At 40.8% G+C, this 27,777-nt stretch overlaps 1 protein-coding gene and 1 long non-coding RNA gene across 8 annotated transcripts in view; one reads left to right on the forward strand and one right to left on the reverse strand.

Moving 5' to 3' along the window:
* Window positions 1–17,588, forward strand: part of LOC140914767 (uncharacterized) — a 30,696-nt gene extending 13,108 nt beyond the window's left edge. Inside the window, exons 2-3 of the long non-coding RNA XR_012159976.1 lie at window positions 11,242–11,334; window positions 14,935–17,588. This is a non-coding gene — a long non-coding RNA (uncharacterized lncRNA). The remainder of the gene's footprint in view (window positions 1–11,241; window positions 11,335–14,934) is intronic.
* Window positions 1–27,777, reverse strand: part of FAM13C (family with sequence similarity 13 member C) — a 200,954-nt gene that overhangs the window by 113,271 nt on the left and 59,906 nt on the right. Inside the window, exon 1 of one of the 7 annotated variants that reach the window (XM_073353375.1) lies at window positions 19,638–19,655. The exons of the other annotated variants lie outside the window; for them this stretch is intronic. The gene's annotated coding sequence lies outside the window, so the exon portion shown is untranslated. Of the gene's footprint in view, window positions 1–19,637; window positions 19,656–27,777 lie in introns of those variants that run through there. 7 annotated transcript variants of the gene reach the window in all.

Below are 27,777 nucleotides of genomic sequence, written 5' to 3' on the forward strand. Positions count from 1 at the left end.
TGGGCATAACTGAGTGCAGAATTGGGCCTTCTCTGTTTTGCTGCCTTTCTAGTGTGTCTGTTTCAGTGATATCTATAGGAGCATTTGCAGGCTTATTCCTGCGCTGCTGCTGGGGCTGGGCACCTGGCTAGCAGCCACTGCTCGCTCTCTCTGCTCTGCTATGGGGGGGAGGGCACTAAGGTAAATTTTGGAATGGCAATAGCCTTCACAAGCCCCCCCACCCCCAGAGCTGCCTCTGAAGCAGGAAGATCTATTCCTTGCTCTTCTGAGTTACAGATCAACACCATTAGTGGCTACTGGATATAGTCCAGCACAACTCAGAACTACTGTCCCAGCTTTGGAAAAGAACAAATTTCCAAAGTGGCCAGACAGGAAGCGATTAGACAAACTGGATAAAAGGGCTAAAAGAGCTTATGAACAATTTTACTACAGACATCACTCAGTTAGAGAGCTGCCAGGTCCAGAACCTGGTGACCATGTTCATGACAAATTGGATGGAGAAAATGGACAACTCCAGCTGTTGTAAAGGAAAAGAACTTCGCACCCAGATCACCTGTGACCAAGACCAGCTGTAGCAGGTTGAGCACTCACCGCGTGGCGCCTCCTGCTGGTCGCCCAGGAATTAGCTCAATTCCAGTACTCAGAACACCTCCTGCTGGTTGGTGTCTCTCCTGCCTCAGGCCCCTGCATCCCCCCCAGACCCTCTTATCTTGGGGTGCTGCCCCACAGCAGTGCCCCCACATTCTAGGTCTTCCCTCCCAGGGAAATCCCCTCCCCCTATGCCCACCTTGCCTCAGTGGCTACTGCCAGTCGTCATCTAGCCCCCTTTCTCTGGGGCAAACTGCAGTCTGTGTTGGCCAGTCATCATTGGCAAGCGGGTTGGACCAGCTGCCTCTGCCTATCCCCAGGCTGCACCTCTGCAGCCCCAGTACCTCCTTAGGCCTTTCTGTCAGGCCTTAGCCTGGGAGGTCACCAGGCCTGAGCTCCACAGCTCAGCCAACCCATTCCCCAATACCGCTCTGTCCAAGTTACTCTTTGCTCCTTCAGGCAGCTAGATCCATCTCTCTCCAAAGCTAGAGAGAAACTGACTGCCTTCTGGCCCTGCAACTTTTTTATAGGGCCCAGCCTGGCCCTGATTGGCTGCCTCCCAGCCTTTTCTTATTGGCTTTCTGCCCCAGCCCTCTCCAAGGGCTGGCTTTTAACCCTTTCTGAGCCGGAGCAGGGTGACTGCCCCACTACACCAACAGTGGAGACTTCAGCAGAAACCATTGACATCTACAGTTTGTTCCTCAGAAACAGAGCAAACTCTGCACATGGCAACGCAGAAGACGACTCAAGGATTTCAAACCAACCATAGCTGGTCACTACAACTAATAGATGGTCAAATGACCAAGCTTTTATGCTTTTGGGTCACGAAATTAGAAAATCCGTACTGTTCAGAGACACTTAGACTGATCTCTAGTGAACCTCAAAGACAGCCTGATAGTGTAAATATTGTAACTGTTAGGAACGTAGAACTTAAAGGCGGAGATGTAACGGAATGCTAAACTATTATACTGTTTAGCCACTAGGAAGCACTGTCTATAAAACCACCTTACTTAAATGAACCTCGGCCATACCTGGCAGACCATTAAAAAAGTCTTATGATAAACACATCTGGTGTGTATAAGCAAGCTCTAGCCAGTCCATAGCTAGAACAGGAACATGACATGTTCTCAAATGAACTCACACAGAAAAATGATAAAAGACAAAAAATACCACATCACCTGCAGGTGAACACTTTTCACAAAGTGATCACTCTATATCTGACCTCTCAGCCCTGGTCCCTTGAAATATGTTTTAACTACTTATGCTAAACATCTGTTCCACCTTGTATTTAGCTGTGACACTCTGAGTACATTATTGTGGATTTTTGGATTTATTATTTTCTGATTTTGGTTTTTTCCATTTAAAAAAAATATTAATTCCATCTCCTCTGGTCCTGGGACAGGGGCTGGGGAGAGAGAGCTCCTCTGGCACCGGGGCTGCAGCAAGGAGACATTTTTATTTTTTGTATTGTGCTGGGTTGGTTTGTTGTTTTTTTAAGCACTGGATTCTGTGTTATTGTTTTGATTCCGCGATTCCATCCATGTTCTCGTTAATGAAGATTTCATAGGGCCCTACCTCAACCATATTGTCTCTCTAATATCCTGGAACCAACACAGCCACAAAAACACGGCATACAACAATGAAGGAATATAAGAATTTTCTCATCCATGATCTAGTATTGCTTCATAACCACTGATGATTTGGGGCAAATTATTTCTTCTCACATAAATCCTTGTGTCTCATGAAAACTATTTGTGACTCAGCTGTTTCCTATGTAGATCTGCTTGAAGTGAAGCAGAAGCATATGGGAAAGATATTTGTGCTGGAAGTGGTAGAGCCACTTTCTTATCAGTTCTCCTAGCTTTGAGTCAGGAGCGATATGAAAATCACTTTTCCTTTTCTGAGCAACTGAATTATTTGCTGTGAATCATGCTGTCTGCTGTTTGTGACACTGTATTTTCTGACTCAGTGTCTGCTGACCCTGTGACCCTCCAATCTCTCCGCTGTGCTGTGAAATTCGTTTTCAGTTTCATATCATGATGTGTGGAAGTAAACTCAAGAAAGTTTTGCTCTTAATTTTAAAAATGATTTTCATCTCCCAGTATTGCAACCAACCAGCCAAAGATCATTCCTGACAGATGGTCTTATTTAATTTATAGGAGGGCTTTTTAATTTTGGGTACAGTCACAATTTTCAGTAACACTCAGACAGTGATAACAGAGCCAATGAAAAACAATAAATTACAGTCAAGGTTGCAAGGACGGTGTCTATTTCTTTTATACAAATTGGAGGGAAAGGAGGATTGGGTTTTTTGTTTTTGTTGTTCTTCTGGAGATACCTCCAATCCTTTTTAGAAACTGGTACTGAATATTGGAATCTAAAAGTAGGAATGTGCAGAAAGGTTCAGAACTAGAGGAACACATTTCTGTTCTCTAGTATTTAAAGAGCAATGGCCAACATTGTCAGATCTGGGTGCCTAAAGTTAAGAAGATCCATAGATTTTAAAACATCCAAATTTGAAAATTTTGTCCCTTGTGTCCCAATATTTTTATTTGGTCATAACTGGAGCTGTAATTATAGTTTTTAGCCCCTGGTGCTCTGCCTGAGACAGACTACAGTTACGCCTAAGCTTCTATCTGCTACAAAAATAGAACAGAAAGGAATTAACAAAGCAGGCAGTCACAATGGGGACTGACTCCCCTTCCAGGTCTGCCAACTAGCAGCTGCTCAGAACAGCACTCTCCCTGCAATTCTTCCCTCTTTCTGAAATCAGTATCACCCTCCAGGCCACATCTGGTCCAATTCTTGTTCCTCTGCACAACAGGTACCTGAAACCCCTCTCCACCCCTCTTCCACCTAGACCCTCTGCTATTTCCCCATTACCCAGAGCATCCACATATCATGAGCCAGGGCAGCAAAATCATGAGATTGGCTTAAAAATCCTCCTGATTTTTAAAGTTTCCTTTGCCTCCTGGTATTTGAGCCTTAGGGTGTACTCAGGTCACATTTCCAAGCTTTCCTCTGCAACTAGAAGGGCTAGAAAACTACTTCAGAATAAAAAAATGAGAGTTGAGATTCTCATTTAATCAATTGACCCCAGGAGCTAGGTGTTACAGACAGACCCAGGCAGGTCTGAACATCTTCTTAATATTTCACAAAAGGAGGGTTGTGTGTGGTCTCTGCTGAAAGCTAAGAACTAGCTGACTGTCGTTATTATGAGATGTTTGTGGACATCCATGGAGACAGCCTGTGTTCACTGGACTAGATGCAGAAGTTTACTAGACTGGACTAGATGCATACTGGAGATTTATATTGACAAACAAACAAACTCCTGAAGAGGTCTCAGAAGGGAAAGGGGGAGCAGGCTAAGTGACAACAACTTGTGATTGTATAAACTAAACAGTAACAAGTCTCCAGAACCTGATGGTATTCACCCAAGAGTTCTGAAGGAACTCAAATGTGAAATTGCAGGACTATTAACTGTCATCTGTAATCTATCATTTAAATCAGCTTCTGTACCAAATGACTAGAGGATAGCTAATATGATGCCAATTTAAAAAGGGCTCCAGAGGTGACCCTGGCAACCACAGGCCAGTAAGCCTCACTTCAGTACCAGGCAAATTGGTTGAAACTATCGTAAAAGAACAAAATTGTCAGACACATAGATGAACATAATTTGCTGGGAAATAGTCAACATGGTTTTTGTAAAGGAAATCATGTCTCACCAAACTACCAGAATTCTTTGAGGGGATCAACAAGCATGCGGACAAAGGAGATCCAGCAGATACAGTGTATTTAGATTTTCAGAAAGCCTTTGACAAGGTCCCTCACCAAAGGCTCTTAAGCAAAATAAGCAGTCATAGGATAAAAGGGAAGGTTCTCTCATGGATTGGTAACTGGTTAAAAGATAGGAAACAAAGGGTAGGAATAAATGATCAATTTTCAGAATGGAGAGAGGTAAATAGTGGTGTCCCCCAGGGATCTGTACTGGACCAGTCCTATTTAACATATTCATAAATGATCTGGAAAAGGGGGTAAACAGTTTGGTGGCAAAATTTGCAGATGATACAAAACTGCTCAAGATAGTTAAGTCCCAGGCAGACTGCGAAGAGCTACAAAAGGATCTCACAAAACTGGGTGACTGGGCAACAAAATGGCAGATGAAATTTAATGTTGATAAATGCAAAATAATGCACATTAGAAAACATAATCCTAACTGACGTACATATACAAAGATGGGGTCTAAATTAGCTGTTACCACTCAAGAAAGATGTTGGAGTCATTGTGGATAGTTCTCTGAAATCATCCACTCAATGTGCAGGGGCAGTCAAAAAAGCGAACAGAACGTTGGGAATCAACAAGAAAAGGATAGATAATAAGACAGAAAATATCATATTGCCTCCATATAAATCCATGGTAAGCCCACACCTTGAATACTGTGGGCAGATGTGGTCACCCCATCTCAGAAAAGATATATTGGAATTGGAAAACGTTCAGAAAAGGGCAACAAAAATGATTAGGGGTATAGAACGGCTTCCGTATGAGGAAAGAGTAATAAGACTGGGACTTTTCAGCTTGGAAAAAAGGCAGCTAAGGGGGGATATGATAGAGGTCTATAAAATCATGAGTGGTATAGGGAAAGTAAATAAGGAAGTGTTATTTACTCCTTCTCATAATACAAGAACAAGGGGCCACCAAATGAAATTAATAGGTAGCAGGTTTGAAACAAACACAAGCAAGTACTTTTTCACACAATGCACTGTCAACCTCTGGAACTCCTTGCCGGAGGATGTTGTGAAGGCCAATACTATAACGTGGTTCAAAAGGGAGCTAGATAGATTCATGGAAGATAGGTCCATCAATGGCTATTAGCCAGGATGGACAGGAATGGTGTCCCTAGCCTCTGTTTGCCAGAAGCTGGGATTGGGTGACAAGGCATGGATCACTTGATGATAACCTGTCTGTTCATTCCCTTTGGGGCACCTGCCATAGGCCACTGTCAGAGGACAGGATACTGGGCTTGATGGACCTTTGTTCTGACCTAGTATGGCCGTTCTTATGCTAAGAGCCGAAGAAATGGCCCAAGCGGTTATCCGTTACAGGAGGAGGAGATTGTTAGCTGGGGGAATCTCATGAAGAGTGGGTCCCAGCTCTCTGAATTGGACAAATGCTACAAGAACACATTGATGGGTGAGATGTATCTTATTAAACAGGAAAGTAACTTGTTAATAAGGATAAGCTATATATGGTATTTACATTTTTAGCTATAATCTAATGCTTCCAAATCCTTACACTTGCTTTTGTTTGAATCTTTATCTCAAGCTCTGTTAAATACACTTCAGTTTGGTTCTATTAGAAACCTGTCTAAGTGCCTTGTGCTAAGGAAAGTGAAACCAGTGAACTGGAGTGAACCATTTCCACAGAGGCAGCAGATCAGTGTACACTGCAGGTGCCCAGAAGATAGGGGACTGAGCACTCAAGTGTAACAAGGTGGGGTATGTAATTTGCTAGTCTGAAGAGGGAACAAGTGGGGCTTGCAGAGCCCAAGTGGAGTCTCTACCCCACCTCTATGTACTGCCCCACATTAACCACTTCCCACCTCACTGTCCCCCACAAACTTCTCTCCCACTGACTGCTCCTTCTCTGAGGCTGGATAAAGAAAACAAGAGTAACTTACTGCTGGCATTAATACCTGGTACTCATCCCTGTGCAGATGGTGACCAGGTTTTGTGTGGGTTCTCTGCACAGTCATGAATTTCGCCCCAACTTAGTTGTCTTTCTCCTCTACCCAGAGACAGTAAGACTTAGAACATCTCTTACTGCTACTGTTTTATTCCATCAATTGTTCGATGTTTTGAAAGTAGGGGCCAAACAGCGACATTACTGATTTCCTCATCTTGGAAATGTTTTCAGATAATGCATCCTAGATACTGGAGAAAATACTTTCAATGCAAAGTAGGGCTGGACCAATAGTTCTTGATATAACATTATGCATAACTGCATGTGCCAACAAAATAAAAAGACTTCTTCTCTATAGCTACCAAAAAATAGTAGAAATGTATGACTCAGTAAAAGTGACTCAAAGCTGGGACTTAAATAGGTTAATAGCTTTCTTTTAAATGTCAGCTTTTAAATTGAGGTCTATTTTGTTTGTCATCTCTGACTCTCTGTTTACTACACAATTTATGATGGATTAGCAAAGCAGAAGTGTAGCACATTATATATTTAAAGTTTTAAAAGTAAACACATAAAATGGACAATAAGTATTAGTTAAATGCCTTTATGATTAATTCATAAAATGATTCCTACTAAACCCTTTAATTCTTAACCAAGAGTAAAAGGCAAGTGTAACTAGGATGGCAGACTCTGTGGATGCAGGGCGACTTTCATGAGTCACCCCATTATCAGGTGCCTGAACCCTGCACAAAGGTACACTGTAAATCACTTCTGAGTCACGATATTAGTTTGACTTAGTAACTTTCAAGCAAAATATAAGGGCAACTGGATCCTCACCCAGAAGTTAAGGTCCGGCACAGGGAGGCCCTCCAGGCAAATCTTAGGAACAGCTAAGCTTGGGGAGAAAGTTTAAGCAGTAATGTGTTTTATGCTATTATTTTATTTCCCGTTAATATCGAACCCATGGAAGGGGTGTGAGTTTGGTCTAATACATTATGAGTATACTCTGTTTGGAGTTGAGTACATAAATACACCAGTAAAATTAATCCACTATTTACAAGTTTGTAAAAATAGAAACACTGGCTGTGGAATAGGCTGTGGAATAGACTAATTACTATTATTCTCATTTTACAAGGAGGGAAATTTAGACACAAAGAGATGAAGTCACTTGCCCAAGGTCAAGCAGAAGGTAAATGGTAGAACAGGGAACAGAACTCAAGTCTCTTGATCCAATACTCTGTTCAATGGACCGGAACTTCTCAAAGTTTTTAACATCAGGCCAACTTTTATCAAAACAGACAATCTCAGCCACATCTTCCCTAATGCAGGAGATAATGTACATACATACCAACTTTCAACAAAATACTTGGATATGAAAGTACTATTGGCAGAGCTCATAGTGTCCCTTATATTTAGGTTGCTTAACATTTTTCATTATAAAAGATTCTTAGAAATTATCATAAAAAGACTGTAACACCTCAATTGTTTACAGCAGGCCTCTGAAATTCAATAGGAAGAAAGCCCTCAGGTTAGGGTTGCCAACCCTCCAGGATTGCCCTGGAGTCTCCAGGAATTAAAGCTTAATCTTTAATTAAAGATTATGTCATGTGATGACACCTCCAGGAATAAGTCCAACCAAATTGGCAATAGGGTAACAGCAGTGCTTTTTCCTTCGAAAATTCCAGTCAGACTTAGCCAAGTTATAAACCATTGAAAGTTGCCATTTCCCTTCTATTGCTTGTGTCAACAACATTTTGGCAGCATGGCAAAGCAATAACTGAACACAAACATTCTAATCAAATGCTGCAGCATAACTGGGGCAAGGGACTGAGCCAGGCTCTCCCGCAAACCCCTCACTCACTCTGGAATCAGTGTATGGACCCACTTCCTCCATCCCGTCTGGGCGCACCACATGTGTGATTATGTAATTAAGACTGTACCAGAATGCATATGCAATGGGGACAGAATTCAGGTTGCACAGGCAACCTGAATTCTGGCTTTTCCTAACGTTTGCAGTGCTAGACTTTGCCACATAAATAATGTTCTTTAATGTGGTTTTCAAAAGTACAGCTCTCATAGCTTTACCTGGACGTGTTTCAGTGAGACGGAGAAGCTTGTTTCACTGTGCAAAGCGTATCCCGATGCAGAAAGGCTGCCCAAACTGCAATGGAGAGTGATCTCTGTGGGACACAGTGGAGGTGGAACAAAAGCTCAAGGGCAGCCCATTTTCCTTTGAGCTCCAGTTCCCTCAGGCTGTCCCCAGCCCATTCTCCCTTAAGTCATAGTCTCTCTGTTCTGTCCCTCTCACCTTGCTGCTGGCAAGGCCCTGACATTGCTGCTTGCTCATCCACTCAATAGAGGCACATACTGGTTTGGCAGCAGCTGGGGGAGCATGGGAGTGATAGCATTCCTGCCCTCAGTGCCAGAACCCCAGCAGGCCTCGTTTTGTCATAAGAAGGAAATGCTGATTGGTCCCTTGCTGTGATGGAAGCTTGTGATGAGGCAGGAACTAGACTCTGTGGAGTAATCACACAGAGAAATTAACAGAAAATGCCTTCCAATGAGTCACATTTTCTTAATTTTAATATTGCAATTACAATAAGACGACAACTTTCAGAGCCCAGGCAGACACTGTCCAGGCCCCATCGGTGTGCCCCAGCCAGGCCCCATTGTTTGAAAGAGCCTGTACTGGACCACATAGTAAATTACTTAGAATTGCCTTCTTAAGTATAGCCTGATAAGACAGTACCAGGGTCAGAGGGTGTCATGCAGCTAAGATTAGCTAGCATCAAGCAGGACAAGCTTGTCCTATGGAATAATAGAGCCTGTTCTCAGGTTATCATCTCTGGAAAAATCTATTTAATTTCTGCTCCCTTGACAAATTGTCCACTAGTCCTTTGCAGGGTTCTTGAGAGTCGTCCATCCACAGTCAGTAGCAACTACTGGAGAAGCTGTGATGTCACCAGGAGTGTGATGGGCTGTATTCCTCACACTGGCCCTGAGAGGGTAAATTAGGCCAGGCAGGTCTAATCAGCCAATTGTGCTGCAAGTAGGGGAGAGATGTAGCATGAAGGAGGCCACTAACTAGAAGCAGGCTCAGCTGGGCAGGAAGGTAAGGGTCATGTATAAAGCCTAGGAGCTGCAAGTAGCAAAGAGGGGCTGCAGGAAAGGAGACTACAGTCACACCCTGAGAGGAGGGAGTTGTTTATACCAGGGTTGTTTATTTTAACAATCACAGTTTAAGTTACATTTCTCTCCCCCCGTTCTCCAGGAGGAAAACTTCTAGTTGATTACGATCAGTGAAAGTGTATTTGTGTGTTTTGATGAACTGAGTTTTCCTAGCTATCCTCAGCATCCTCTCTCTTGCTTGTGCACCCTGCAGATCTCAGCACATTTCTAGTTGTTAAAGAATATGATAAATTGAATAGAATTAAATGTGTTTGTCAATTCTGATAAACCATGTGAGGCTTCAGGATTCTCATTTCATGCTTCAATCCCTGCCCCTGCAGGGTTCCAGAAAACAATTAAACTGGTTTAAAAACCTTGTTCTATTTTTGTGCAACTACATTGTTACACATATATGTGAGCTTCCCACCCAAATAATTTTTGGCTCAGAACAAAATTTGAGTATTAGATATTTATCAGATTATTTTTTAGGCGACGGTCATTCTTATTTGCTGGGGAGAATTCAATTATGCAAATATTTTACCAATCACATATTTCATTAACTCCTGGTTTACGGTCAGGTTCTTTCAAATTTCTTATTGTAATGTTATTTTCAAAGTACATTGTAGATGCAGAATATGATGCCTGTAGAAAGGATGAGTCACTGCATTGCTGCCTCTTGAAATGAGCAATCATAATCCTTTTTCTGTAATGTCCCGATACGTACAAAAGTAACTATCCTTTATAATAAGATGTTTTCCAAATATAGTTTTAGAAATGTTTTTAATTTATTATACATAAATATTGAGAAATATCTAATGTATTGACTAAACCCAGTTTTAACCTCATTATCTACTAATGTATTATCATGTATTGAGATGACACAGTTGATATTAAAATTGTATACCAGGTATTTGTGTAAATATAATTGTGCCTTTTTTTCATTGCCAGGAAGGTCAATAATTAGTTGAAGCATCTCCATGTCTCTCTGGCCCCAGCATAGAACCCATCTGCACTGTCACTTCATTTATTACTGGCCATTGGCCTATTTAATATTCATGTGTGGTACAAAGACTCAAGTCTACCAAGCAAATCTAGTTAAATCTGGTCCCTATGTTTAGGCCTTCCAATCTCACTGATAGAAGATATCCTGATGGTTTGAAATCTCCTCCAGCTTTGTCCCTAGTACAGATGCCCCACTGACTTTTGCCTAGCTGGTAAATAGCTTGTATGTTTTTGATTAGCTGGGCACAATTAAAACTGAATTTAGATAGCTCTCTTTGATTAAAATTGTGACCAAAGAGGATACTTTCACTATTTTAAGCACTCTGGAGCAGTCTGCCTCAGGCACCAGGCATTCAAAATCTCAAAAATAAGAACAGGAAGCTCTACAATCCCAACATCCTCTGTGTGTGCGCCCAGCTCTTAATATACATTAACCAGCCTACAGTATTAAAAAAAGGAAGAGGAGAACTAAATTTCTTAGTATAGAAACTAATCCATTAGAAAAATAAGTATTTTAGTATATTAATATACAATGCCAAAAATAAATTTAACCCAAACTCACTAGCTCCACATGGCATAAGTAATATTGTCATTTTAAAGTTAGGCAAACCAGTTTTTCCATTAACAAAGTCTTTAGTTTTGTGTATGTAATTAAATATAATGCAGGAATGTGCCCCAATGTTATTCCAGGCATACGCCCTGAAGGGTGATGTAAACAATGATAAAGGAACGTTAAGGTTGCATGGTTAAAAGAAGTCTGCAGTTTCCAAAGTTAAATACATCCCTAACTGTCTCTTGTGTTTATAGATTATGGTACAGCCTTCAATTCCACCATCACATGCTGTTACTCAGCTAACACAACATAATACAATTACAGCTCCTCCGGATGCACAGCTCCAGGTAATGCACATCAGAGCAGGACTCCCCCGGCATGCCTTAGGAAGGGCACAGGAGCCTTCTCTCAACTGCTGCACACTCTGTTAGATGCAAATAGGCTGAGGCCCAGGGACATCAATAACCCCTTGTGTCTCCTGTTGGCAAGCAGCCTAATTTCCAGCCTGCAATGTATTGTTGCCTTCAGAGGCAAGAGAGCAGTGGGAGCAATGAAAGGGGGCTGCGTCTTGGAACAAATCACTATGGATGCCCAAGGGGTTAATGAAGCATATCTAGGTAACTGCAGAGCTACTAATGAGAGACAGAATGGGATTTCCAACTCCGGTACTCCCTCGTAAGTCAGCAGCTGAATTAGGTGCCAGCCAGGAGCTTATTGCTCTTCTACACAAACACTCTCCAGTTGCCTCACTGTCCCCTGCACTTCTTCATATATTGCCTCGTACATCCCCACAAGCTCTGCCTTTCAAAGTTCCTTGCCTCCTAGGGTTCTCAGAAGGGAGACACTAGGTGTTCCTCTACAGTGCACCTTAGGAGATATTACTTAAAATGACTGCCAAATATTTAAACAATTTATGAAAGGATCCCAAAGCTTCTAAGATTTACAAACTTCCCAGATCTTGTCATAACTCAGAAAGCAACAAGCCAACTTGATTATTACTTTACCATTTTCTGTTATTGGCGTGGACAGCATGACCCATTTCTTTGTACAGAGCTGTCATCAAGTTGTGATGCACCCAAATAGATTCAGGAATCTTCCATAATCAAACACACAGCAACAAGCCAACCCTGTCGTGTGTATTTCTAGTGCGCTGATTTTAGAGTATGATCTGCACTATCAGTTCAGTTAACAAGGCACATCTCTTAGTGCAGGGGAGTCATCAAACTGCAAAGCATCCAAAAGGATTAAATATTTCAGTTTCCGGAGTCTTAAAGCCATAGTCAATTCAAAGAGGTCGACCCAAAGCAATATCAAAAGCAGACAAAAATCTATTTAATATGAAATAAAAGCATCTTCCTGCTTACATCCGAAAAAGAACAAATTAGAAGTGCATCAACACTGTTTGAATGCCATCCAATACCATCTTCTTAGAAACTTATGTTTAACACATCACAGTGATAAATCCCTAGGCACTGAATATGCTTTTCCCCCCCCCCCAACTATACATTTTCTATTTCTTATCTAGTATATTCTCTCCTGTTTCTCATTCCAAGTAACATCTACTCTGGGATGAAGAATCTGGAAGTTTTGTTCAAAACAATTTATGAGCACTTGAAGAAATGTTTATAGTCTCCCTATATGTCAATCTAACAGAACTCCATGGTCATTTGTATAAACATAAGAATATAGGAATGGCCATTCTGGGTCAGACCAAAGGTTCATCTAGCCCAGTATCATATCTTCCAACAGTGGCCAATGCCAGGTGCCCCAGAGGAAATGAACAGAACAGGTAATCATCAAGTGATCCATCCTGTTGCCCATTCCCAGCTTCTGGCAAACCGAGATTAGGGACACCACCCCTGCCCATCCTGGCTAATAGCCATTGATGGCCCTATCCTCCATGAATTTATCTAGTTCCTTTTTGAACCCTGTTATAGCCTTGACCTTCACATCATCCTCTGGCAAAGAGTTCCACAGGCTGACTGTGCGTTGTGTGAAGAAATACTTCCTTTTGTTTTAAACCTGCTGCCTATTAATTAAATTTGGTGACCCCTAGTTCTTGTGTTATGAGAAGGAGTAAATAGCACCTCCTTATTACTTTTCCACACGAGTCATGATTTTATAGACCTCTATCATATCCCCCGTTAGTCGTCTCTTTTCCAAGCTGAAAAGTCTGAGTCTTTTTAATCTCTCCTCATACGGAAGATATTCCATACCCCTAATAATTTTTGTTGCCCTTTTCTGGACCTTTTCCAATCCCAATATATCTTTTTTGAGATGGGGCAACCAGACCTGCATGCAGTGTTCAAGATGTGGGTGTACCATGGATTTATAAAGACGCAGTATATTTTCTGTCTTATTATCTATCCCTTTCCCAATGATTCCCAACATTCTGTTAGCTTTGACTGCCTCTGCACACTGAATGGATGTTTTCAAAGAACTATCTACAATGACACCACTCAAGGAAGAGATCATGGAAACAGCTAATTTAGACCCCATCATTTTATATGTATAGTTGGGATTATGTTTTCCAATGTGCATTATTTTAGGGAAAATTATAAATTCCAGTCGTGAGCAGAAGAATGGTAACCAGATGCAAACACACACCAAAATAACCCTTATTAAAGTGAAATATTTCCACATTAGAGTGTTTGTTCAATAAAACAGGAACAAATAAGATTATACAGGTAACATTCATACCCCCAGCTTCCATTCTAGACTGCTTATTGCCTTTGACTATTAGCTTTGTCAGCAGTTGGCCAAAAAGTACATAATTGTTTTCCATTTATTAACAAAATATGTGGATTTAATGGCGATTAAAGAAAGGGATTTTCTTAGTATAGTAGTCCCCAAATTGTGGGGTGGGCAGAGGAACGTCCGGGGGTGTGGCAGGGCCCAGACCAGCCGCCACGGAGGGCAGGGATGGAGTGCCACCCAGTCCCGCTCTGCCCCCAGCTCTGCTCTTGCCGTGCCTCCAGCAGCAGCTCTGCCCCCAGCTCTGGCCACTGTCCGTGGCCCCGTTGCCAACCACAGCCTCATTCCCGGCCCCTGCTCCTGACCGTGGCTCCTGGGGGGGTGGGGCACGGGCAGGTTAGATTAAGGATAAGGAGGTTGCAACTTTAAAAGTTTGGGGACCACTGTATTAGTATGTAGATGCGGGGGAGGTAGGGGGTAATAGGAGCCTATGTAAGACAAAGCCCTGAATATCGGGACCATCCCTATAAAATCAGGACATCTGGTCACCCTACCCCTGTGCTGGGGGCTGCACGAGGGAGCAGTAAAGAGCTGTTTTGCTGGCTGTGTGTTGTGCAGGGAATTCACTTCCACCATGGGATTGAATTCAGCTAGTTTATGGGCACTCTACACTGTCAGAGAAGCGTAAAGTGCCCTTATAAAAGCTACTGATTGGGCCCACTAATTTCATTGAAACACAAATTGAGTATAAGATTTGGCTTCTATTATTTAGGCTAAGCAGCTAGTGCTTGGATAGATTATTTTCATCAGGCATACATTATTTATCTGCTAGTGTACTGTATACATTCCATTCCAAATTACAGAAAGGCTCTATGCGAACTAATGATAAATCTCCCCAGTGATACACCAAAGTACAAGAAACAGTCCCAAAAATATTAAATTATTCAACTTGATGTGCTTCAGAGACATTACTTTAGGCAAAATACAGTTAGACGATAAATGGTTTTATTTAATCCATTCTCCATTCAAGCACAGCTCATTTTGGTGAACAAACAACAGAAACTTCTCTTCCCTTTCGGTCTTTGCTGAGATGTAAAACTAATTTATATAAGCTAATGGAGCTCTATCCCCCTAGTTTCCTTCAATTCAAATTCTGCAAATCAGTGTTTCTCAAAAAATAGGGAACTATAATAGAAGACAAGAAACACAGCACAAGGTGACTGTATCATGACTATCCCATATCATTGATTCAGCTAAGAGGAGACCTCCACGGACACCGCAGCTCTCACAGCTGCTCCCCCAGTGCTGAAGAGGAAGAACAACTACTACAACCACCATATCAAGCCCCTCCATCAGCTCCTTCTGAAAGGCAGAGTCAATGAGGACTGCCCAGAGATCCTGGGCAGGCTAACACATAGTCCGTTTCTTCCTCAGATGATTGTATGTCACTTATTCGCAAAAGGCATTTTAAAAGAGCATTGTTTTGAAATTACTGAGCTCTCCCTGACTATTTGCTTTAAATTTCAGCGGTCAGCCAGAAGAAGAAAGAAAGAGGTCATGACATTCAAATAGCCGTAGAAAAAGGACAGTGTGTTGAGGGGCGTGGGAGGAAGTAGATTACAGCCATCTGTGAGTCTCCAGATGCTGGGAGCTCCTCAAGGACAATCTGGGTTGAAGAGCTCCCACGACAGCAGTGTAAGTGGCAGGCATTGCAGTAGAACCTGAGAGTTACGAACTAACCAGTCAATACACACCTCATTTGGAAGTGGAAGGCAGCAGCAAAGACCCCCAAAAAAGCAAGTACAGTACAGTACAGTATTAAATGCAAACTAGTAAAAAAAATAAGGGGAAGGTTTAAAAAAAGATTTGACAAGGTAAGGAAGCTGTTTTTGTGCTTGTCTCATTTAAATTAAGATGGTTAAAAGCAACATTTTTCTTCTGCATAGTAATGTTTTAAAGCTGTATTAAGTCAATGTTCAGTTGTAAACTTTTGAAAGAATACCTATAATGTTTTGTTCAGAGTTATGAACAACCTCCATTCCCAAAGTGTTTGTAACTGTGAGGTTCTACTGTATATTCACCCCCCCCTCCAAGATGCTGAGGTTATTTTATATTTTAATCTATTCTGATCCATTGAGTGTATCCATCCACCCACTCTCCTCAAACACTAGCCACCATACAGGACAGTCACTGCAGACTGGAAATAATCATTTCAATGTTATGAGTGGCTTGGTGATTGCTGAGGAGTGGAAATTGGAGCATGTGAAGCTAGTAGTTCATTTGGATCAGCTCTCCACTGTCCAAATAGCTGTGCAGCTTCCAGAGCAGGTTTGTATCTTCTTTTTTGGGCAAGGGTGATAGGCCTACCTCTTACTGGAAAAGGGCATCCAATGAGAGAGCTCACATCCAAGGCTTTCCAGGGATCTTGCTAGTTGGGAATCTGGAGATATCTTGTGGTACTGTTAAGTAGTAATTGACACTGTAACACTGGATGTGTCTTGAAATAAATGAGAGGTTTTTAGGTAAAACAAGCTTCAGTCTAGTTTGAAGTTATGTTTCAATTATATTTAAAGTAATGCTTGAATTTAATAGACAAGACTACCTACCACCACAGAAAGTATCTATCAGTACAGAGTGAAGTCTTTTTTCTTCTTTTAGCATGAGCCTCAGAGCAGATTAGATCTGAGATAACATAATAGTAAACTCTGCTGTGACTAGGGAGGTTACACCCTTAACACTGCTGTGATAATTGGACCTACAAATGTACCCTATTTGTGAGCTCAACTGTAAAAAGTGAGTGTAAATTCGTAAGATTAGTTCATAAGTGTCAGGGATGGTCTAGCGAATACTTAATCCTGCCATGAGTGCAGGGGACTGCACTAGATGACCTCTCGAGGTTACTTCCAGTCCTATGATTCTATGAGAAGATGCCACAATAACATAACAAAAATTGTTAATGGAAAAATGTAGAAAATGGGAGTAGAAAGACTGAGTTCAACAAGGGCTGTGTTAAGATCATGCCTGTTAACAAGAACAATGAGAGACCGAAAAATCAATGAACCAAAATTGGCTTGTCAGATATGAGGCCTAGTTGGTTGACAAGATAATAAGGGGATGGGCTATTCTGCCCATCTCTCCCTGTTAGGGTGCTTAAAGGAAGAGACTTTGGGAGAAAAATATGACACTGGAGCAAGCTTCATGACAATCACTGCCACCCCCACTGCTCCTGGGGCCCCAGACATATTTTTGTCCTCATCCTAAAAGATGTCCTGACCAACCTGACCCAAGAGAGGGACTCAGATGACATTGCCACTTCTACTGGCTTTGTCCGAATCCCAACCACCACCTGGGATGTGAGACTTTGTCTCCTCTCACCCCCAAATGTGTCCTTTTCCTTCCCTATCTTATTTCTTCTCTTTCCAATCTCTCCTTTTGCCTTGTCTAATAATAGTCTGTCTTAGTCAGTCAACACTGCATATCTCGTGACAATGCTCTAAGCCTCTAACCAGACAGGCAGCTAAAAGCAATGCTCTAAAGAGCCCAACGCTGGTAAGAGTTTGCCAGGTCTTGGAGGAGCTGGTCAGACAATGTACTGCGCCCGTGTTTCTCCAGCAGCGTGGCTGAAATGAAAGTCAACATGAGAGGGACACAGGCTGCATTTTCTATCTTTGTGTGTATGTGTGTTTTTTCAGGAAATGGGATCACAGGAAACGAGATCAGACTTTAATAACAATGCCAGCCGCAGCCTAGCTCAACTAACTTCTCTTTTCCCCAAAATGATGGTTATTACCATATTTAATACCATCGAATGTCAAACAAGGGTTTTTCCTTCTAAAAACCTCTCTCCAGCTAAAGGCACAGAGAACAAGAGATGTTGTTAAAATAAAAGCCTTGCTTAATACTGTACATTTTAAATGCTTTAGATATTTTTCCTTCTTTTATGTATCTTTAATAAAAGGTTTAAAGAATTTTTAATGATGTGTTTGCCACGGTACTGAGCAGGCTGGGGTGTCTGTACCTTGTTTATCACTGTTGATGTTGGACAGTGATGGGGTTACGTTAAACACCTTTGACCCATTTATTCCATCAAAACTAATACAACAGTACTTAACATTAATATTACTTAAATGTATATTATCCTGATTTTAAAATGTGCATCTAGGTTAAAACTTTGAAAAACTATCTTAATTCTAGAGTACAGTACTTTTGTGCCTAATGAACTACACCCCCCACCCCACCATATACCCCTTACTAAAAACATAATTCATAAGAATGAAAGTAGAATTCCATACACCAGCTGAAGACTCTACAGTTCTACCATCAATGTTTAAAATAAACAAAGGCAGCTTGCTATACACAATATAAAATAATTCAATGGTTTAATTTCTTAGCCATAAAATGTATTTAATCAGTTTGCTTCTGATTAGTCATGTTCAACATCTTTTATTTTATATATTTGAGTTTCCTAAGTATTTACACATTTCCTCCAAAAAAAGAAAAAAATCACATTTTTTGCCAATAAATTTGGTTTCCAACTGACAAACTACAGAATTACCCAACATCATGAATGTGTGTGATTTTGGTCCCAGATAGAAATTCACTGTGTTCCACAAAGAAACCTCAGAAAAGACTACAATATCCCTTTTTTCCTTTTTTGGCCACTTTTCTTGGCAGTGACTCTAGCACCAAAAAACATTGCAATTAAATCCTTTCACCAGGTTATAAATGTACAGGTTGCAAATAAAAACCTACCATTAAATAACAAACAGTATATGAATGGTATAAATCAAATATTCCTGTTATTCAGAAATCTGCAGAATTCCCAATGTTATTCCACTCGAGGCTCTGTGCTGTTTAAACAATGAATACACAGTAATGCAAATCTGAGCAGATGTTATATAGAAATGGAAACTCTGATGGATTATTTCAAAAGGGAACAAAATTATAACAAATAGAAAAAATAAACTAGATAATTTAATAAATACAAACCAAAATACTTAAGATGCTAACTACAGAATGACAAATGAAGAACAAAATGTAAGTTTCTAAGCTTCTGAGAGAGACACTATTGAAACGTTTAGGTATACTGCCATTTTATCATTTGTTTTGATATTCTATCAAATACAGCAAGAGGTTTTTAATTTAATTTATTCCCATTGATATTTTTTTTCTATTTTGAACTGAGTTGACATAACAGAATTATTTTCTCCACAAACCTACTGTCATAAAAAAAGTCTCAGGATAACTAATAGAGGACACACTATCGTTTAGTTTGAAGAAAATGTATCCTGCCATGGCTCAGACATCTATTAATATGTCACAAAGTCTTGCCCTCTGGACCACTTGGACCTAATCCTGCCCACAACAGAAGCTCATAAGCAATTAATGGGTGCTTAATGGGCAACGTGAAATAAGCTGTTGATCAAACGGCCTGATCCTACAAGAGCCTGGGATAAAATTTTCAAAAGCACCTTCATGACTTAAAAGCCTAAATCCTACTGACTTTCAATGAGCTGAAGGCAGCTAAGCGCCCACCTCACTTTTGAAAATGGGACTTCGGCATTTATGAAAACTTTTACCCATAATGGCCTTCTGGCATCCAGCACATTGCAGGACAGAGCCCTATGTCAACTTCCTGGTAGGCAAATATTCACATCGCAAAACCAGCACCACATTTGACAAACTAATTGGCATTGTTTCTCAAAGTCCTGAAGGTAAGGCTAAGGACTTAATTGTGAACAGAGACGCAATTACCCTCCAAGCCCCGGAAGTGGTCCCTCTGGAAGACTCTGAAGCACTCTGTCGGAGTGCTATGGGAAAGCTTGCACTACTGCAGCACGTTCTGTACCTGTTCTATGGATAATGGAACTCAGTGTGTGAAAGTTGATGGTTTAACAGTCGCACGCACACACACACACACACACACACAAAATGCAATAATATATAGAGTGCATACCTTGGAATTGATAAAACCTCACAGGCCATCATTCTCTCACTGGAAACTTCCTTTCGTTATGGAAAAAGGGCTCCACCCATATTGAAGTGAGGGAAGTATGAATAAAATACAAATACCTGTAATGGTGAAAGGCTGAAAAGCTACTCGGGCATCAAACAGAACTTTTGTACCTAACTGCCTCCGACACCCTCTGCAAGACACTGCACTGCTGATGAGAGGAGAGAAGCTAAATTCCCCCTTTATGGCTTCAAGATTCAGATCTATGGTATAGCCTACTTTGTAAGCAAACACTAGTGTTATGGGATACACAAATCCCAGATTTTCTAAACAATAGAGAGGTTTATTGAGTCACAAAGGACATTGTGTTACTACATAGATCAGATACTAGGGTTTGTGCCAGCTTTAATAATAGAACCTATTGAATGCTGGAACTCCCAACATACCATAAATGTCTAAACTTATGTCCCAAATTACTCAAACATTTGTCTTTACATTAATATTTGAAAGGGTGCAAAACATACAATCTGTTCTTTCTAAACAGACAACCAAAAGCCCTTGAACTGCAGCTACAGAGTTTATTCAAAGTATCTATACCCTTTCACAAAGGAACAAATGTCAACATTATGGGACCTTCAGAATTGTCCTAGACCTGTTATTCCATTGGCTGACCTTAATGTGATTATCAACCTTTATTTTCTTCTCACTGTAATCTAATTCTAAACGGGTGTTATCCTGAACAAGGCACTTGATGACAATCACATTTGTGTCAGAGATCAGGAAATGTAATACTATAAACAAACAACTTTCCTCTGTGCAAAGGAAAATCCTGTGCCATATTTAAAATGTGCAAACCTTTCAAAAATCCTGAGGTAGCTCTGTGTCACCTCTTAAAACATTAAAAAGTTTCTGTCTTGAAACTGAAGTCTGTATATTAACTGAGTTGTATGATTAGAGACACATTGAAAACCCTCCTAAAATACAAAGGAATGAATGCACTTTACAACAAATCTCTGTAATGGACAGGAATAGCTTAGTTAAACTACTTGTGTGTTCTTTCTTTTCTTCCATTTACTGAACACAGATTTTCTCTGAAGGTGGCCTCTTCAGATCCATATACTTAAGTCTCACATTATTCTGCTTGATTTCACTTCTACCATAAACACTGGTGCATATATATCCAGAAATACACACATGTAATGAAGATAGGGACTGATCCAAAGCTCATTGAAGTCAATGGGAGTCTATCCATTGAATTCAAAGGATTTTGGTTCAAGCCCGTACTTTACAATGATTCATTACTGTACTTTATTCTATCACAGACAGAGTGAATTTAAATCTCTGGATGATGCCATACTGAGGCAGCAATGTTTTATACAATGTTCTGGAGCTGGTGATATTCCAAAGTTAAAGAGCTACAGCTAACTGGAGATGGGCTGCATTCACTGCCAAAGACCTGATTCAATAAACCCTCATTTACTATAACACTTACTGTGCTATGCTCCAAGGTATGCTAATGATACTGTGCATTAATAAACTATTGAAATATAATGATATAAGTGCTTATTTCATTCTGGCTTTTTTATCTTGGAAATTATTTGAAGCTGCCTTTTCAGGCTTGTTTCTTTTTAATTTGAGTGGGATTTTAAAATTTATTAAATTTTATTTAAAATAAATAAATAAATAAACCCTACAAATGGGTAACATATCCCCACATGATGGGATTTAAGTTGTTAGCCTCGGGGAGGACAATAGCTAGTAAATAGCTGTTAAGACTTGTTACAGATTTCCCATACTGCTTCTGAGGGGGATCACCGTTGGTGACACATACTGTATTTTACATTTCTATGGAAATCTTATTACTTGAAGTAACATTATATGCATATTACTTGCGTTAAAATACATGGTTGCCTATTACTGCTGTGGGTAATACATTAGTTATTAGTCCCGTAGCTTGTGCACAAAAATAGATATAATCTTGTGATGTGGCAAACTATTCTAAGCCCTTTAAGCAGCAAAACAAAAAAATTATAAAAAGATAAATTATAAATCAACCAATCAGTCTGCTCTCTTTTGCCTTCTGAGCAGCCGTCATTCCTCCAGTTCTCCTGTTCTGCATCTCTTTCATTATTTCAGTTCTGCAGTTGGTCAAACAAAGGATGTCCAGTTGCTGCCAATTTCCCTCTATTGTGGTATTTTCAGGAAACCCCAACTTGTCAGGAGTTATCAGCTAGCCCCTTTGTTTTTACCAGAGGGGAGCTAAGTGACTCCAATACAGACGAAGATAGATTGATATTGCTGACCCTTAACCCAGAGTATATAGCCAAGTGTATGCTAATGTCAGAAGGACTGCAATTACAGTAGGAATTCATTTGTAATATTAAGTCACTATAATGTATCTAATCTCTGCATGAGTATTTTGTAATTTATTTCACCATGGGATAAGGATACATTATTTCTACTGTGGTAGAATCATGGATCGGGGTCCCACTGTGCTAGGGGCTGTGCAAACACAACAAAAAGACAGACCTGGACTGAAGAGCTTATGGAATATCAATATGTTGTATGAGAATTGTCAGTCCACTTTGATAGCTATACGGTGGGTAACAGTAAAAGCTCAACCTTCTCTCCTCAGCAATGTTGGAGGTTCCACAGTCTCTCTTATTTCAAATTATAGGCAGAGATCACAGTTTGTACAGGCGCATTGAAAGTTTGTTTTGTTTTACAGTGGTGCTCACCATCCAAGACTCTGTTCACAGCAGCTCCAACCAGATTAGAGCTGAAGAGGAAGACCTGTGCCTAATCTGTGGGTGGGACAGGGCAGAAAGGTTAATTAAGCCATTGGGCAGAGCCCACCAATAGGCACAGGAAGGAAGTGAAAAGGGGGAAAGCAGAGAGGGAGAGGGAGATTGCAGTTGCTCTCCCCCAGCTTGTAAAGGTGCCACATATGCTGTGAAGGTCATGGGACTCAATTATAAATAAACTGCACAAGGTGTTGAACCAGCACAAGGGTCTCTGCATGGTTTGTAGATGGAGACAGAAGCAGGACCGAGGAGACCCTGTTACACTGCCATGTAATCACAGAATATTAGGGTTGGAAGAGACCTCAGGAGGTCATCTAGTCCAATCTCTTGCGCAAAGCAGGACCAACACCAACTAAATCATCCCAGCCAAGGCTGTATCAAGGGGCCTTAAAAACCTCCAAGGATGGAGATTCCACCACCTCCCTCGGTAACCCATTCCAGTGCATCACCGCCCTCCTAGTGAAAGTGTTTCCTAATATCCAACCTAGACCTCCCACACTGCAACTTGAGGCCATTTCTCCTTGTTCTGTCATCTGCCACCACTGAGAACAGACTAGCTCCATCCTCTTTGGAACCCCCCTTCAGGTAATTGAAGGATGCTATCAAATCCCCACCACCACCACCACCACCTCTTCTCTTCTGCAGACTAAATAACCCCAGTTCCCTCAGCCTCTCCTCATAAGTCATGTGCCCTAGCCCCCTAATAATTTTCATTGCCTTTCACTGGACTCTCTCCAATTTGTCTACATCCCTTCTGTAGTAGGGGGGACCAAAACTGGACGCAATACTCCAGGTGTGGCCTCACCAGTGCCGAATAGAGGGGAATAATCACTTCCGTTGATCTGCTGGTAATGCTCCTACTAATACAGCCCAATATGCTGTTGGCCTCTTCACAACAAGAGCACACTGCTGACTCATATCCAGCTTCTCACCCACTGTAATCCCCAGGCCCTTTTCTGCAGAACTGCTGCTCAGCCAGTCGGTCCCCAGCCTATATTGGTGCACGGGATTCTTCCTTCCTAAGTGCAGAACTCTGCACTTGTCCTTGTTGAACCTCCTCAAATTTCTTTTGGCCCAATCCTCCAATTTGTTTAGGTCACTCTGGAACCTATCCCTACCCTCCAGCGTATCTACCTCTCCCCCCAGTTTAGTGTCATCTGCGAATTTGCTGCGGGTGCAATTAATCCCATCATCCAGATCATTAATAAAGATGTTGAACAAAACCGGTCCCAGGACTGACCCCTGGGGCACTCCACTTGATACCAGCTGCCAACTAGACACTGACCCTTTGATCACTACCCATTGAGCCCAACAATCTAGCCAGCTTTCTATCCACTTTATAATCCATTCACCTAGTCCATACTTTTTTAACTTGCTGGCAAGAATACTGTGAGAGACCGTATCAAAAGCTTTGCTAATGTCAAGATATATCACATCCACTTCTTTCCCCATATCCACAGAGCCAGTTATCTCATCATACAAGGCAATCAGGTTGGTCAGGCACAATGAGAGCACAATCAACAATATGAGTATCGTAATATCTGCCTATTGTACTGAACACAAAATATGTGACAGCAATGGTTAAATGTTTAAAGGCCTATGAACCATATAGGCCATTGACCAGTCAAAAAGACCAGCATTACAACCTGATGATGTGATTGTTGCAAGCATCTAAGCATACAAACAGAAGCAAGTTAATGTAACATTAGGCTAAAATGAAATCTTAACAAAAAGATAATTAGTAAAATATATCAACGTCATTTAACCCAAAACATGCAGACCAGCTGCAATAAAAAGCCCAAGACAAAAAATCCCACACAGAGTAATGATGCGCCTTGTTCAGAGCCATTGCAACCTACCTGGTGATGGGATAGCCTGCATGCTGCCAGTAGCAACTGTGTGTGCTGATACATGGTATGCTCTAAGTGTGCAGTGGGGAGCCACATGTTGGCTAGCATATCAACATTATCTGGCTTAGCTCTACACTTTGAATTACACTACACAATCACTCAGGACATGGAGTACCTTTTCCTTTCTCCTGTTGGTTTGCAGCTTTGGAATCTGGCCCAGAGTAAGGAAACGCTGACTGTAAATCTTTGTGCAGCTCCAGTCCCTGGATCTGACAGGGTCTGGCTGGCCTCCCAGCATAAATTAGAGCAGCCCCACACCTACTTATTTATGCCATCTGGTCATTGCCTCCAAGGGACTGTTACAGCAGCCAGGGGTTTTCAAAGTTCTGGCCATGTCTCCAGTGTGCCCACTACAGTGAAAGAGGTGTGGGGAGGGTGGAAGAGGGAGGTATGGAGCCCCCTGTGCTGTCTTCACCACCTGTGGATTCCCCTATAACAGGTGCTGGGTTAGGACAATGATATAGTACCTTTACTCCTCCAGAGCTGGTCCTGGGCCAGGATCTGGCCTGTACTCTCTAATTTAATAAGTGAACATTCTGAATTTATAAGGAAGCATTCAGTCCTCTTAGCATCTAACTGCTCTTGTAAATCTTGCCATTCCGTGATGGAACGTTGCATCAATTACATGATATTTAGCTCTCCAAGAGAAATATTTAATTCAACAAAATGCTTTAAAATCCATACAGGGACGACAAAAACATAGACTTAAAATTAAAACTCACTGAGAGAGCAACAGAAACAAAAACCATCCTATGTCTCTCATGTAGAACTTTATGGCACCTGGGGACAGAATCTTTTTGACGGATTCTAGTAATCTACCCACTTCACACTTTTCACTGTCTGCCTCTTCACAATATCTGTATTACAAGCAGCATTACCTTTAAGATCTGTAATACCACATCTTCAATCCTGCTAATTACTCTCAATATTTGACCTCCTTTATATCATCTCTCAGATTGACCAACCTGAAGGCATAAAATATTCTCAAGGACCATCACACTATACAAAAAAACACCCTAAATTACCATTTTATTGTATATAGAGTTCTAGGATCTTACAAATTGACCTAATGAGGATTTCCTGCCCTTCATGGTAAATTCCATTTAATTTAAAAAAAAAAAAAAGGCAGGGCAAGGAGGGGACAGCACTCCCTGAAGAATTTTAAGGCTCCAGGAGTTGTGTTGTACTCTCAGTTTTAATGCAATTTTGCATCTTACATTATTATTTTACATTTTTACTCTGTAGAAGTAAAGAATGAGAACCTGCACTTTATAAGTGACATGGGTGACCCAGCATGCGGTTTTTCAGAAAATGGATGCACGTTAGTGAAACAGACAAATCAGCCTGCACACTGAATTTCAATCTGGATGTTGTTTTTAACAGTCAGTTTTGAAAATTCTCTTAAGTACAGTAAGTTGTGAGCAAAGGCAGCAGTTTTCTCACAGCCTTCTCTAAAAGTCTATTAGTCCTTTTCCTGATTAATCTAATCCATTAAGACTGCACAATATTAATTTTTGCTTCATAGAACTGTGAAGACAAGCCATGTAATATGTTTGCTCCTCTGTATTTACATCCTCTTGATCCACTCATATCAACTCATCACCCAAGTTACAGAAATGTTTCTCAGAATTGCTAACCAAGGCAGACAAATGAGACATCACACTGGATTTAATAAAAGAATATTCTAGCACTGGATGCAGCCAGGTCCCATTTACAATTCTATCAGCCATCCTTTACATCAATAATATTTGAAGTCTTCCACCTGGAAGCTGTTAGCATCAATGCAAAGGGAGATTCAATGGGCTGGTTAAATAAAAAATCAGCCAGTTTTGCCAGCCAAGAGAAACATGTAGGTGATATGTGGAGTTGGCCAGTCTGAAGTAGCTCAGCATGAAGTTTCCACAAACCCAGGAATACAGTAATTGCCTTGGAAAGCTAGTGAACTTTAGAATGAGGAAGAGGAATGATGCTGCTGAGATGCCCATTTCAATAAACCACAGTGAAAACAAAAATGCTCCTATGTGAGTAATTTAAAAGTATATGTAGCATATATTCTAAGTACACTGCAGCCACACTGACTGGTAAAGTCTGTACTATCAAAATTAGTTTATGCAATGAGCTCTACACCTTAAATCAATTGGAAATTGTAGCTGACGTAGAATGAGGTGGCCTGCTCAGGTGTTTGCTGCTGAGAGCATATTAAGCTTGTGTTCTGTAACCTGTACCAGCTGCCAACTCATTTCCAGGTGTAGTTTTTAATAAACAGAATGATTAATAGGTTGCATCCTCCTGACGACCTTAGTGTCTGCCAGTCTCCCTGTGTAATGATTCTAAGGCATTGAGCTATCAGCCCTCTCTTGGTATAAACAGGAGAGACTGGTTGTAGAACAGTCTAAACTTTGAAATCTGCTTCCTACCCCAATTCAGCAGAGCTTGGTTTGGATGCCCTTAGGAGAGACGGCAGAATTATTCCTGTTTTTAGGCTTTTTCTGGAGAAGACAGACCGTGAGAGTTAGAAATGAGGGAGACTGGCTTGGGAAGTATAAGGGAGTTGTTAGTAGAGGCTGCATTATGTAGTCCTGCTGTTTAATAGAGATAATGCTATCCAGAGAGCCTAGACTGGGGTCTGAAGGCCTCTGGGAGTTTTGCTTTCAGTTTTATTTTGTTTTTAATTTCTTTTAGAATATTATGAGTTAGCTTGAGCTGGGAAAAAAATTCTCATTACATTCTTCAGTGAATAATGCAGCATTAGCTACATCACAACATCCTGCAAATTTCTGTCAATTTTGCCAAATTGCTCGGACAACCCCTTTCTCCCCCACAAAAAAAACTCTGACAAAATCAAAACATTTTGTTTTGATTGTTTCTAAAGAAACATTTTGATTTTTTCGTTCAAAATGACTTTTCATTTCAAAATTTCTTTTAACTTTATTTAAAACAAACAATGTTTAAAAGTGGCAGAAATAGAAACAAAACTTTTTAATTTTGCTAAAGAAGAAGGATTTGTTCAACCCAACATATTTTTCAGAATTGCCAGAGAACCAAAAAACCCATTGTTTCCCCAGCTCTAGTGTTAGCATATGAAATGAATGTAGTACAAGTGCAAATAAACAGTGCTGAAATTTTCAAAGGAGCCTACAGGAATCAGGCGCCCAGTTCCCACTGCAATTCAAATAAAGTAGGGTGCCAACTCCCTTAGACATATCTGAAAGTCCCTGCCTAAATAAATCATGCAGCAAGTTTAAAGTTATGATACTTCCAATAGATCAGAGTACACTTTGGACAATACTCTTGGTATAAGACTGAACTTGAATAATTTTGCCACTTCCTTCTGGCAGTTTATTCTGAATGCTTTTACATACTAATTTTAAATTCTGAGCACACTACTGTCTAGTAGAGCGGGTTGGAAAGGACATATTTTCAGTGTTC

The sequence above is a fragment of the Lepidochelys kempii genome, chromosome 7 (genome assembly GCF_965140265.1).
Source record: "Lepidochelys kempii isolate rLepKem1 chromosome 7, rLepKem1.hap2, whole genome shotgun sequence".
In the NCBI taxonomy this organism is placed as follows: domain Eukaryota; kingdom Metazoa; phylum Chordata; order Testudines; family Cheloniidae; genus Lepidochelys; species Lepidochelys kempii.